Source organism: Cottoperca gobio, chromosome 24, assembly GCF_900634415.1.
Source record: "Cottoperca gobio chromosome 24, fCotGob3.1, whole genome shotgun sequence".
Classification (NCBI taxonomy): domain Eukaryota; kingdom Metazoa; phylum Chordata; class Actinopteri; order Perciformes; family Bovichtidae; genus Cottoperca; species Cottoperca gobio.
Genome location: NC_041378.1, coordinates 19,617,104 through 19,630,213, shown reverse-complemented (window position 1 = coordinate 19,630,213; position 13,110 = coordinate 19,617,104). Strand labels below are relative to the sequence as shown.

Sequence of the window (13,110 nt, the reverse complement as noted above, 5' to 3'; positions counted from 1 at the left end):
GATAAAGTTTTGGTGGTGAGAGGAACTACATTTGAGATGTTCTCATATATCATTTTATAAATATTATCCACCATTACCATGGTATAACTGCGATTATCAGATCTTAGCAAAAAGGAGGATGGAGGCTGATTTAAAAAGCATTAACTCTTACAGGCACTGTCTGTTCTCTGGAGACCAATGGCAGTCGATATCACCTATTCAAAGCACAGCACTTCACAGAAATCAACAGACAGAAAGCAGACCCCTGTGAGGAAGACACTAATGTATTCTCTGCTGTCTCACTCTCTGTGTTTTTTAAAAGTTTTAAAAGTGAGAAAAGTGCAGTGTGAAGGGGAAAAGAAAAATCTCTCAACTGGACCAGTAAATGAAGTATGACCAGCGTGAAGTTGTTCGCGTTGTTATCCTCAGCGTGAGGTCGCAGGAGTCTCTCCGTCTTTCTTTTTGTAAGGAGTATCTGTGCTCATTGAACACAGCCTGGAAGCAGAGCGGGCTGCTTAGCAGCTCAGAGTTAGACCAATGTGCAGGAGCATGCAGCGGAATGTCTTAGCTTTCTGCCCTTCTTCAAATGATGTCCATCACCTACCTTAGTGCACACATGGATGTGTGTATAACGCATGGCATATAGACTATATTTACCGTGTTATATGATAATATCTTTGAGAAATTACAAAAATCGTCATCACATACGTCATTAAATCTTCCGCGATTACTCGACACGCTTCGAAGCCTTGACACGGAAGGACACATCACTAGTTATTTTGTTACTTTGTATTTGTGTACTTTTGTATTTTGCTAGCTTTTGTTAATAAAGCCCTCTTTTTGTTAAAACCTTGGCTGGCATTCTGCATTTGGGTCCTCCCCTGTCCTGAAGCGTGACAGGGTCAATGGATCCCCCGTGAACAATAAGCTGTTGACTGTTGAACATTATGAGAGAGGCTGATTAGCTTACAAGCTTTGTTAAGCTTTGTTATAGACCAACAAAGATTTCAGACCAAGACATAAATCATAGCTAATTTAATAGCGGTCCTAAGCCTGAAGCCATCTCTGAAAATAACTGTGGTTAATATTTTCGTATATTCTTCACCCAACGGTTGAAAGGGGGAATTGTAATTCTCAATGGGCAGTGCTTTAGTATCCCTAAAATAACATGTGGTTACAGCCTGGGGTCTGGACTGCCTTGGTTGTTTTTAATTATCTAAAATGTGCAGAGATAGGCAGCTAAAAATGCATTTATTTGCTATTTGGATGTTATTTTGGCTATTTCTGTTGCTTGTATGGTCAAATGCAGTTTCTTTATCAGATTTCATTTGTGTGCAAAATTGTTTTGCAATTTGTCCATCCAAGTATGTTGTGCTAAATCTGTTTAATTTAAAACATAAACATATGTTGATGAGCAGGAGTGTGGGTGTGCACTGGAATATGGGCGTGCACATGGACATGTACATGCATATGTTTGTGCACTAAGCACATGCTCAAACGTGACAACAAAAAAGTTAAACTTTAAATTGGAATTTTATAATGATGAGCATTCAGATGACTCTGGCTTTGCACATTAACATGTGCACAAACATGATAAAGTTAAACTTTTAATATATGTTTTATATTCAAGGGCATACATTTGAGAATGGGCGTGCACATGGGAATAGATGTGCATGTGAGTGAGTGTTCAATGGATTGATGTGTGCAAGTGACCAAGGGAGAACAGTATAGTGTTTGTGCAAATATGGAGGTCCCCTGCTTCAACAAAATCAGAGTCAGGAATTATTTCATTGCATAGGCCATTGTCCTTTCTAACACACATTCGTGACTTACAGCTCTGTTGTCCAAAGTAATCACTGCCATCTTTAGTTTAGACCAAGGGGTCTGAAAAGTGAAGCTAAACCTGCATTATTTCAAATGGCCAGCAGGAGGAGACTCCAGTGGTTTCAAAAAGACTTTGGCATTGAATTATTGGTACTTTTATTAGCGCTACACTATAGACTAATGAACTGTATTGTGTACTATTCATTACTGTCTTGTTTCATCTGCACTTATGCCAACAGTAGTTCTTATAGCTTGTACTTGTACAGGCACTGCAGGTCAGTACTGCATAGCATTGCGACTTCCACCTGCATGGTTTGGTTTCATCACGAGATCACGGGTACAAGCGGCCAAAATGGGTTTTCTCAGACGGGTGGCTGGCGTCTCCCTTAGAGATAGGGTGAGAAGCTCAGCAATCCGTGAGAGACTCGGAGTAGAGGCGCTGCTCCTTTGCGTTGAAAGGAGCCAGTTGAGGTGGTTCGGGCATCTAGTAAGGATGCCACCTGGCCGCCTCTCTAGGGAGGTGTTCCAGGTACGTCCAGCTGGGAAGAGACCCCGGGGAAGACCCAGGACTCGGTGGAGTGATTATATCTCCTCACTGGCCTGGGAACGCCTCGGGATCCCCCAGTTGGAGCTGGCGGATGTGGCCCGGAGAAGAGAAGTTTGGGGTTCCTTACTGGAGCTGCTGCTCCCGCGACCCGACCCCGGATAAGCGGTAGATGATGGATGGATGGATGGATACATGCATAATACTGTTGCTCTGTCTACCAGTCAGTGATAGTGTCCAAAGGGTTTATCTGTGTGACAATGTTAGAGATTCTTTCTTTAAATGTAGCCATGGCATCAGAATTACTTCCAGTTCATTAGTGTCCGTTAAGCAGGATTCCCAGCGCCAAACAGCAGCTGGGTCTTTCCACAGTGGTCGCAGCACTGTGACCTGTCAGTGTGTGGCAGAGCCTGGGGTGTGATGAACCCTGACAAGTGTTAGAGAGGATAAATGCTGGCTGAGCTCACTGCTGTCATTATGAGTCATGGCATGTAGTTGGTGATGATGCTGCTGCGGTGCCACCTCACTCTGCTCCAGCGTCAGTGCACATCCCACTGCTCTGCTTCACTTTTCAAATGAGGTAAAGAAAAGTCTATTTAGTCATCTGAATAATGGCAGGTCTTTATTTATTTCCTCCACAGAGCAATGATCCATGGCAGACAAAGGATCTACAGTTCTGCTTCACGGGCTGAGAGGACAGATAGAGGGGGTGTCTGCTGTTCTAATAAGAATATGCTTTGAGATTAGTTAAACACTGTGCTTTTCTATTCCTGTGGAAGCAGATAATCTGTTCTTTTCAGGGCTAATTGATTTGCACTTTGCCTGACCATATGACACACCTACTAGGTTTTTTCTATCTCATTGAAAGAATTGACATAAGGGAGAGAAAAGGATGAACATTTTCTAATTACCACTTTTTAAGGTGCTGGAGAAAAGCTGTAGAACTACTTCAGAACAAAACACAAGACAAGCTCATCACATACAGTATATCTCAAAAGTGAGTACACCCTTTAGATTTTTGCAAATATTCTGTTATATCCTTTCAGGGGATAACATTATCCTACTGAAACTTTGATATAACTTAAAGTAGTCAGTGTGCTGCTTGAATAACAGTATAGATTTATTGTCCTTTGAAAATTACTCAGTACACAGCTGTTAATGTCTAAACAGCTGGCAACAAAAGTGAGTACACCCCATAGTGAACATGTCTAAATTGTGCCCAAAGTGTCAATATTTTGTGTGACCACCATTGTTATCTAGCACTGCTTTAACCCTCCTGGGCATGGAATTCACCAGAGCTGCACAGGTTGCTTCTGGAATCTTCTTCCACTCCTCCACGACGACATCACGGAGCGCACGGATGTTGGACACCTTGCACTCCTCCACCTTCCTCTTGAGGATGCCCCACATGTGCTCAATTGGGTTTAGGTCTGGAGACATACTTGGCCAGTCCATCACCTTAACCTTCAGCTTCTTCAGCAAGGCCGTTGTCATCTTGGAGGTGTGTTTAGGGTCATTATCATGTTGGAAAACTGCCCTACGGCCCAGTTTCCGAAGAGAGGGGATCATGCTCTGCTGCAGGATGTCACAGTATATATTGGAATTCATGTGTCCCTCAATGAAATGCAGCTCCCCAGTGCCGGCAGCACTCATGCAGCCCCAGACCATGATGCTGCCACCACCATGCTTGACTGTAGGCAAAACACATTTGTCTTGGTACTCCTCACCAGGGTGCCGCCACACACGCCGGACACCATCTGACCCAAACAGGTTTATTTTGGTCTCATCAGACCACAGGACATGGTTCCAGTAACTCATGTTCTTGGATTCATTGTCTTCAGCAAACTGTTTGCGGGCTTTCTTATGCATCGGTTTCAGAAGGGGCTTCTGTCTGGGGCGACGGCCATACAAACCGATTTGATGCAGTGTGCGGCGTATGGTCTGGGCACTGACAGGCTGACATCCCACTTCTGCAACCTCTGCAGCAATGCTGGAAGCACTCGCACGTCTATTTTTGGAAACCAACCTCTGGATATGACGCTGAGCACGTGGACTCAACTTCTTTGGTCGACCCTGGCGAGGCCTGTTCCGAGTGGAACCTGTCCTGGAAAACCGCTGTATGATCTTAGCCACTGTGCTGCAACTCATTTTCATGGTGTTGGCAATCTTCTTATAGCCAAGGCCATCTTTGTGAAGCGCAATAATCCTTTTTTTCAGCCGCTCAGAAAGTTCCTTGCCATGAGGTGCCATGTTGTCCAGCATTCAGAGAGAATTGTGCCCAAAACACCAAATTTAACAGCCCTGCTTATCATTTACACCTGAATCCTTGTAACACTAACGAGTCACATGACACCAGGGCGGGAAAACAACATCATTGGGCACAATTAGGACATGTTCACTATGGGGTGTACTCACTTTTGTTGCCAGCTGTTTAGACATTAACAGCTGTGTACTGAGTAATTTTCAAAGGACAATAAATCTATACTGTTATTCAAGCAGCACACTGACTACTTTAAGTTATATCAAAGTTTCAGTAGGATAATGTTATCCCCTGAAAGGATATAACAGAATATTTGCAAAAATCTAAAGGGTGTACTCACTTTTGAGATATACTGTATTTACAAGCTCTTGTAAATAATCGTTATCATACTTATACTACAGTATTTCATTGCAGAGCTACTTATGTATATTTAGCCTATTTGGGTATGCAGCTCTTCAGTTCAATAGACACACTAAATACTGTTACAGCCGATATATCTAAAGGTGATTGAATATTCATGGTAGAAAAAAAGCATGTTTTGGGTTCATTTGGGTTATCTTTCTGTTTTCTTTTAACATGACCACCATGCACATTGGAGTGGATATGTATAGTCACCAGAGGATGATTCCTAATGATTTTGACACCAAATTTCAATTTTAGTTTTAGTGTTTTGAGTGAAAGACTGAAGAGTTAGTATTTGGTGTCCAAGCTTAAACCTCATCACTCCTCACAAGCAAACACCAAGCTCAGCACAGCAGGGAGTACAGAGTGACAGTAATACGTTTGGCCCAGCAGTGGCAGCAAGTATAATCTGTTGGGATCCTCACAATATGGAGATTGAGCTATTGGACTCAATTTTCCTTGATATCTTGTGTCAATACCTTTCTTCACTACATGCAACCTGTGTATAGCTGTCGGCAGCCCCTTGAAACGGCATAGCTTCAGTTAGCAGTTAGCCCGAGTTCAGCCACAGCACCGGGGTACTGTTGGTGCCGTGACACAGGGCCGTCTGACGGAGGCGGCTGCAGAGTGCCGGCTCGGCTGACCTCTCTGCTCCCCCGGCGGGCTGCTCTCCTGGCTGCGCTGCCACCCGGAAGATGAAACATTTGTGTACATATTCCCTTTTGATTGTTTAGTATTAGATATTTTGTGTTTTACATTTATTATCTTACTAATATAGGCTTTTTGGAATATACAATACATGCTGGTTTGTTTAATGTTGTGCAGAAGTGAGTATTGTCAGCCTCTACTATCTAAGAATTCCAAACTTTTACTACCTATTGATATGGTCATTTTGTTTATAGTTATTCATTTGATTATTAATTAGATTTCCTAATTCATTGTCTCGTATATTTCATGAGACTTTTTTATGACACTATATTGTTAACCAAGAAGAACCAAGTGTTATCAAGTTCACCACCAAATTTCAGATAAAAAGGATAAAAACTTAATTTATTAGACAGGTTTGTCTAAGAGTAACACCAGGCGTACACCAACTGTGCAATATGTACATGTACTATACATATTATAATATTTATTAATTAATGTTATTTTGATCTATTTATAAATAACTATTATATACCCATATTCCCTGTTAGTAGTAATCACACAGAGTAATTTTTTTCTAATAGTTGTATGTTTTTTTTGTATTTTTTTCTGTACAATAAATAATAAATATTATTTTGGAAATAGATTTTATTTTGAAGAAACAAACCAAGGGAAGTGACGCATCTAACGAAAGTGCACATTTCCTATACGATGCATGCGCCACCAGGACGCTGAGCTTTGTCTGTAACAAAGAAGAGGGTGGGCACTTTCTTATCAAGTTGACACTCATTGGCCCATGAAGGTTGTAAAAAACCCATCGAAGCTCCGATTGGCTCAAATTAAGTGTCAATCTAACGCTAAGCTTCCGCCTAACATTCAGGAAGTAACTGGACAGCGCTGAATTCACGAGATATTCGTTATGACTGTTTATGATCACACAATGTAAAAATCAATCAGCTTATTTCCCAGATTGCAACACCTGTTCATGGACTTTTATCGATGTGACGATGTTCACAGTGGATATCTTTTTACCGGAAACGAACGTGTGGACCTCTGGCAATGCCTTAGGAGCGTCTTTTTCAAAATATTGCTGAAAAGAGGATATTTATGAGGTTTTATAGGTAAGTGGGCTTATGATTTTGATTTTGAGTGTACTTGCTAGTTTGAGGAGCTGATTGTACTGCTTTTGTGATTTTCATCTCCATATTAAAATAGACGAGATTCTAAGCTTTCCAAAAATATAAAAAAGAAAATCAAAATTCAAAAATGTACATGTACAGGTGCAATAAAACTCCTACTCTATTAACTTTCTACTGTTTTACTCTCATTTAGAGTTTCTGACAGAGGTGGTGCCAGAGGTGTAAATTAAGTCATACTAATTATTATTAACAATTATATTCAATATAATTAATCATTATTTTTTATCATTCCTTCTGTTCGCCATTTTAATGTATTTTCGAGCTAATCCACCTACTTCAATCAGTTTGTCAGTCTTTGTCAACCCCTATTTATGATTTCATGAATATTCCATCCATCCATCCATCGTCTACCGCTTATCCGGAATCGGGTCGCGGGGGCAGCAGCTCCAGTAAGGAACCCCAATCTTCCCTTCTCCGGGCCACATCCTCCAGCTCCGACTGGGGGATCCTGAGGCGTTCCCAGGCCAGTGAGGAGATATAATCTCTCCACCGAGTCCTGGGTCTTCCCCGGGGTCTCCTCCCAGCTGGACGTGCTTGGAACACCTCCCTAGGGAGGCGCCCAGGTGGCATCCTTACTAGATGCCCGAACCACCTCAACTGGCTCCTTTCAACGTAAAGGAGCAGCGGCTCTACTCCGAGTCTCTCACGGATGGCTGAGCTTCTCAACCTATCTCTAAGGGAGACGCCAGCCACCCGTCTGAGAAAACCCATTTCGGCCGCTTGTACCCGTGATCTCGTTCTTTCGGTCATGGCCCAGCCTTCATGACCATAGGTGAGGGTAGGAACGAAGATCGACCGGTAGATTGAGAGCTTTGCCTTCTGGCTCAGCTCTCTTTTCGTCACAACGGTGCGGTAAAGTGACTGTAATAGTTGCAATAATATTAACCATCATTAATATTTTTTAATAACCAGACTTGCTCATACCAGAAGACATAATGGCGACACTGTAAGGAGGTGTGGCAGTGTTCCAACACAGCTGAGCGATGTGGCAGCAAAAGACTGAGCATAGCACTGGCAGTTTATTTTCACCATATTTCAAAAGGTGGGTTTGACACTATGTGAGTGAAGGGCACTGAAAATGAGTAGTTCCTTGAATAACCTTCAGTTTCCTCAAAGAACGTAGGGGCTCCTCCAAGAACTCAAACATTCCTCAATGCAGGACAACTATCATGTTCCATCAGATTATAATGTTATGTCATGTATTTATGTTATAGATTAGTTCATGTTCAGTGTTTAATGTCTCTCAGGTCACGTTATGTTAAGTTACCGTCACTCTTGTCTAGTGTCGTCTTGCACTTCCTGTTTTGTTTTGAAACTTTCCTTTCCCTCTCGTTCCAGGTCACTTAACTTCCTGCCTTTGTGTGTTTACCTGCTTCTGTGATCGTCTACCCCGCCCTGATTGTTGTCACCTGTGTCCCCTTACCTCATGTATAAATAGTCCTGTCTCCCCTTGTCTTGTGCTATCAGAAGTAACAAATGCATGGACTAGTTTTTCTGCATCATTTTGAGACAGGATGCGTCTTATTTTTTAAATGTTACGTAGATGACAGAAGGCAGTCCTTGAGATTTGTTTTATGTGGGAGTTAAACGACAGATCTTGATCAATGATGACACCAAGATTCCTTACAGTGGTGCTGGAGGCCAAATTAATGTCATCCAGAGCTTCTATGTCATTAGAAAATGCGTTTCGGAGGCGTTTAGGGCCAAGTATAATAACTTCAGTTTTGTCTGTGTTTAACATCAAAAAGTTGCTAGACATCCAAGTTTTTATGTCCTTAAGGCATGCTTGAAGTTTAGCCAATTGATTGGTTTTGTCTGGTTTAATTGATAGATATAATTGGGTATCATCCGCATAGCAATGAAAGTTTATAGAGTGGTTCCTTATAATATTGCCCAAAGGAAGCATATATAAGGTGAATAGAATCGGTCCAAGTACAGAACCCTGCGGAACTCCAAGACTGACTTTGGCTGTCATGGAGGATTTATCGTTAACACATACACTTTGAGATTGCTCAGATAAATAGGACTTGAACCAGCTTAATGCGGTTCCTTTTATGCCAACACAATGTTCCAGTCTCTGTAGTAGAATGTCCTGATCAACAGTGTCGAAAGCAGCACTGAGGTCTAACAAAACAAGAACAGAGACAAGTCCTTTGTCTGATGCCAATAGAAGGTCATTGGTAACTTTCACCAGTGCCGTCTCTGTGCTATGATGAACTCTAAATCCAGATTGAAAAACCTCAAATAAACTATTATTATGTAAAAAATCACATAACTGTTTTGCAACTGCTTTCTCAAGGATTTTAGCGAGAAAGGGTAGGTTAGATATCGGCCTATGGTTGGCTAAAACCTCTGGATCAAGACTAGGCTTTTTAAGAAGTGGTTTTATTACAGCTACTTTAAAGGATTTTGGTACGTAGCCAGATAATAGAGACAGGTTGATCATATTTAATAACGAAGTGTTAATTAAGGGTAAAACTTCTTTAAACTGTTTAGTTGGAATCGGGTCTAAAAGACAGGTTGATGGCTTAGACGATGAGATTGTTGAAGTTAGTTGGTTAAGGTTGATTGGAGTAAAACAGTCTAGATATATTTCAGGAGTTACAGATGTTTTTAAAATTCCGGAGGTTGAAGTTGTCATTACCTATTGATGTTAATTTTGTCTAATTTTGAACGACACACCTCTGCAGGCTTGTCGCTTTTTGAGCAATGAGCAAATCAAATATGTAAAAAGTAATGTGTAAATTATTATGGTGGTTTGGAGTGTCCAAATTTTTCTATATCAAAAAGAAAAATTAACAAAGGGTAGATATATCTAATAGCATTATGGGAAAAATAATCAGTGGCAAACAAATTTGCGTCAGCAACCGCCCACAAACTTTAAAACTACCAGCACTTAACTCAATACAATTGTTTGTCATTGTTTAGAACTTGGTATGAAATTAATGACAAAACTTAATATTGTATCTGTATTAATGTAAACCCAAACATGCTGACTGGCAATGCATTAAAGAGAAGATAAATTGTGGCTTGACACTTCTCAAGTTTGTGTACACCAAAGTCGTTATGATTAATTATTCCACAGTTTATATTGTCTCAATCCATGTACAGTCAGATAAGTCAGTCAGTCAAACTTTATTAAACGTGTTCACAATAACTCTCAACATTGTTCAAACGTTAATGAGCGTATTTACAATAACTCCCAACCTTGTTCAGTTGTAACACGTAAAATACAACACAATACACTCACTTTTTCAGTTCATTCCTCGTCCACAAATCCCTAAAATTCTTCATCTTCAGTGTCCGAGTTTAACAGTTGGGCGATTACGGCATCCAGCATGCCCGGATCCCTCTCGTCATTATCCGAGTCAGTGTCGTTGCTGTTAATAAACATATCACTGGTGCTGCTGCTTTCAGCTACAGCTGGCTGTAGTTCATTGTAGATTTAAAAGTTATTATTCTACTTCTTCAAATAGCAGTCTGAGGGCAAGCACATTACATTAACTTTCAATGATTGTCTCTAGTTTTCTAACCTCTCTGTTCTCAAACCAAACATTCTTCTGCATTTAGCAGGCTGCATTGAACAGAGAGATGAGAGACAAATGAGCGACCTGAATAGCAGTAAGGCCACATAGTAAGTAATGAAGTACATGTCATTATTTACACTAATCTGATAAGGGTAAAATTTTACAGTGACACAAAATATTTCAGTTACATTCCTTAATGGATTAAAGACATCACTGGTTATGTGAGTTCTGACAGAGACATGGCCTCTATAATAATAACATTATTAAAATACATACTGAATGATTAGCCCAGTGCTATGTTCAGTGACATTATGTTAAACATGTAAAGGATGAAAACGTTTTTTTTCTCATTATTATTATAAATATTATTATTGTTTTATTGTACAATATTGTCAGACAATGATGCTAGAAAACATTAAAAAATAAATGAGTGGGTGGTAAGAGCTGAACAAAGATCTTAAGTAGCAAAGTATTAGATATTTGGGAAAAAACCCTTGAAATAGCTTTGCAATGTTAAATTAACAGTTGCATGCCAAAGATGTTGCTGTTACGGCCACGGCCTTATTTATCTGTGGGGATTACTTTGTGGATGCATGCACCTTGTGTCCCTATTTAGGTATGCAGATTTGGATGTTTGACCGCCGCCCGCCGCCCGCTTGATTGGCTGCGACATCTCCTCCTCCCTCCTTGATGAAGACCGGCTGTGATTGGTGTGCACCTGTTCCGGCTCTACAATCCGAGTCGCACGGGAGAGACCGGTGACTACAAATGCCAAGCCAGCTCGACAGTCGGGGCGGCTGGTGTTTGGCTTTTATGCCTTATTTGCGCTTGTGTTAAGAGCCCTCCTTTTGTTCTTTGTGGTGTCGTTAAAAGCAATTGTTTGTCAAATTGTCCACCATATTTAATAAATATATCTTTTTTTGCCATCAACATCTGGTGTATGTTCCTCCCTTTTCCCTCGCCGAGACGGGGTCGTAACAGATGCATTTTAATTTAAATCTGTTAGTACACTGATTTATTGTATGCTATTTTCAAGCAAGACTCATACTGTGTCCTAAATCCAGACTACATAGTATTTCTGAGCAGTTTTTGATAATGCTTAAGGAACCAGGGGATGGAGGCCATGGAGGAGAACTAGGCAGGCAGCTTGGAGATGGGGCAGCGCTGCTCTTCTGGACTGTCACGGACGAGGCTGAGTTTATGCTGATAAGGTGGTGCAGTGATTTTAGTGTTCATTTCGGCACTAAATCTTGTTTGCGTTGAAAATCACTGAGGAAAAAGTATCAGCAATAATATCATCCATTTAAGTGTAATCCGATATTTCCTTGATGTTGACCTTCCATTTTTCAATGGATTATGTTCTGTTTTTTTTCTTCTGCTCAGAACCAACTCCATGGCACATCTGCATACTTTAAACTCATGTGGCACAGCTTTGATACCTTCATTAATAATTCAAATCTTCTGATGAGACGCCTTGATTTAATGATAATTGACCTTGTTTGTCTTTCTAAACACCATTTTGCATTTGTTTGTTTTAAGATTTATATCTTTGAATATTTTATGAATGTTTTAACTATTCCTGCAGCTGCTGGATATACCTCAGTTGTCTGTTAATTCTAAGCATATTTGGGGCTTTGAATATTTAGGGTACCCAGGGACATCTCGGCTTCTTGTTGCTGCTTTTAAAGGGGATGAGAGGAACGCATGTGATTGGCTGTTACTAAAACTGGCCCTGACTCTGCTGATTCTGTATTCCATCTGCTAATAATGCATTCAATCACTGTTCCACTTCTTGTATGCCTGGTTTACGCCAACGCCTGTGGCCACAAAAGAATTGCAAAAATATTCTGGTCACGCCCATATGTTTGTGCCTGGAGATTTTGTTTTCATTTGTATCTGAGTCATGTTTCACCAAAATGGAGCCCATGGACTCTTAGTTAATACATGACCCCATTTGAAGGTATTGTAAGTCCATGAGTGGATTTGACTCAAACTTCATAGTTTTTGTTTCAAACTTGTAGATATGTCACCTCATTGCCTTCTTGTGAGAGAATCCTGCTCTCTCCCAGATCAAAATGATGGAAGGAGAGAAGGCCAGCTTCCAGCTAATGTTCAGTAGGGGGCGGTCAACCCCCTCCACCTGGGACAAAAAGGCCCCCAGCCCGCTGTTTAAGGCATCGGTCTGCAAGACAAAAGAAAAAGCAAAGTTAGGAGAAAACAGGCTTGCTTCACCCTCTCAAACGCCAGCTGACACAGCTCCGTCCACTGGACCGGATCTGAAGAACCCTTTTGGGACATTGGGTTATTTGGGTTGGCTGTGAGTCCCGTTCTCCTCAGGGACTCGAGCACTGCCCCCACCTGCTGCATATGCTGCTCTTACGTCTTACTGTGGATGATGACATCATCCAAGTATACAGCAGCATATGCAGAGTGGGGCCACAGCACCTGGTCCTTAAGTCGCTGGAAGGTGGCTGTGGCACCAAACAACCCAAACGGAAGAGTCACAAGCTGGTACAACCCATACAGAGGAGACAGGGAAGTCTGTCAGTAGCCCTTGGTTAAATCCAATGTTGTATAAAAACGAGCCATGCCTAGCCGATCCAGGAGTTCGTCAACCCCGGGCATCTGATAAGCATCGGATTTGGACACCTCAATAACCCTGTCCACACAGAACCGTATGGAGCCGTCACACTTGCCTACCAGCACGACGGAGCAGCACCAGTCACTGCT

At 41.4% G+C, this 13,110-nt stretch overlaps 1 long non-coding RNA gene across 1 annotated transcript; it reads left to right on the top strand.

Moving 5' to 3' along the window:
• The first annotated feature begins 7,596 nt into the window (after positions 1 to 7,596).
• LOC115003804 (uncharacterized) lies at positions 7,597 to 11,310 on the top strand. Its single transcript, XR_003831707.1, has 2 exons — positions 7,597 to 7,895; positions 10,997 to 11,310. It is a non-coding gene; the product is annotated as an uncharacterized LOC115003804 (long non-coding RNA).
• Positions 11,311 to 13,110: the final 1,800 nt, after the last annotated feature.